This window comes from Aplysia californica, unplaced genomic scaffold (assembly GCF_000002075.1).
Source record: "Aplysia californica isolate F4 #8 unplaced genomic scaffold, AplCal3.0 scaffold00029, whole genome shotgun sequence".
NCBI classification, from domain to species: domain Eukaryota; kingdom Metazoa; phylum Mollusca; class Gastropoda; order Aplysiida; family Aplysiidae; genus Aplysia; species Aplysia californica.
In genome coordinates this window covers 481,197-482,869 of record NW_004797299.1, presented here as the reverse complement: position 1 = coordinate 482,869, position 1,673 = coordinate 481,197, and the positions used below count along the sequence as shown (strand labels likewise).

General features: G+C 42.3%; 1 protein-coding gene across 1 annotated transcript in view; it reads left to right on the top strand.

The window, feature by feature from the left end:
- LOC101850775 (papilin) overlaps positions 1 to 1,673 on the top strand; it is a gene marked incomplete in the record, with an annotated part of 262,220 nt that overhangs the window by 219,365 nt on the left and 41,182 nt on the right.

Sequence of the window (1,673 nt, the reverse complement as noted above, 5' to 3'; positions counted from 1 at the left end):
CTAGATATTTCTGTTGTTGTTGTTGTTGTTGCTGCTGTTGTTACTGTTGTTGTTTCTGTTGGTGTTGCTGCCACTATTGTTATTGTTGTTGAGATGTCTGATTTGTGTGTTTTGTTTTTGCAATATGCAAGACAGCTTTGGTTAGGACTTATCTTTTTTTTTTAATACACAGTAAATTTCCTCTTTGGAAAGTGGTGGCACAGAGATCCCCACGTAGTGTGGATACGATAGTAAAACGCGACGTACAGATAGGGTCATTAGGTCAGGGGGATAAATCAGAGCTTATGGGCTTATCTGGGTGGTGTGGTATGCTTCATCTCAGAGAGGAGGCTGAGGTTACTCGATGGATTATTTATTTAGGTAATCTAGTAGATGGGCTACCGGTACCGGACTCGTTCGTAATCGTAATGGTTCGGGTGTTAAAAGCCCAGTTCTGTCCGACATAGTGACCTTGGGAAAGGCACTTTACACAAAATGTACCGATTGGATCGGTACTATCGGAGGTGGATGTTGAATTTGATGATTCCACCTCTTAAATGACCATGAAGTGTTACAAGCGACGTTAAACCTATAAAATTTCGTACATTCCCCCAACAGACAAAATAAACCACTTATCACTGTTCGGGGGGGGGGGGTGTCTTCAGTGTAACTACTAAGTCTTTCATCGCACAGACATAGACCATTAATAGTTTACCTACGCTGTGAAAACACAAGTAGGTCTTTTATTCACGGCCATCTTAACGACCTTAGCGGCAGAAAGTGGGAGCCGGGGGAAAGGGTTGGGGGAGGGGGGGGAGCGCTAGCGCTTTAGCCAAAGATGATGAGAAGATAAACGAAACGAAACTCAAAAAGATAGCCCCTGCAAGCGGGTGGCTAAATCCAAAGAGGTTATTACGAATCCGGAAGTTTTGCGGTAAATTTGGTAAAGCTGGCAATGAAATGAGGGAGGGAGCTGTCTGTGGATAAGACGTACGACCATTGGCTTGAGTTATCTCCCCGGATGGTACGTGTCTTTCGCTGCGCTGTCAGAGAACGATGCCAGGGATTTGGTGGTGACTCTCTTTTACTAGGATATCGATATTGTCAGCTGTGTATGTTCGTTTATTTGTTTGTTTGTTCGTTCGTTTGTTTTCTTCTTGGTTGTTTTAATTTTCAAAAATCAGATAATGTCAAAACGGGAATTTACCGGTGTCTGTCTGAGCCCCTACCATAATCTTTCCAACTTCCTCTCAATATACTTAAATGTTATGTTTCGGTTTATGGGATTCGTCTTACTCATTTTTGTTTGAAGGATCATGCTTTATCTTAATATGTTACACGTAGAACATATACAAAAAGGGCACAGACTGATGGAGTAAACCATTTTTAACTTACTGGCTTTTTTATTTGGCGAAACGAAACGAAATTAAAGATAGTGGAGATTTGGGTGATTGATATCGATACCAAGTCAGCGTACTCGGACACGAATCTCAAATTATGATCTCGGTACCTTAGCTGGAGTCTCCCATCGCGGTTCCAAACAGTGCTGGCCTGATGATAGAGCTTGATCCTCCAGCTGTTAAGACTAGATACTAGGATACTCTCCAAAGATGGGAGCGAATTATTTTTAATGAAAATCCGCGTGTGCAATGAAAGATAGAAAAAAGAGTGTGGAAAAGGGTGGAAGGGGGGGG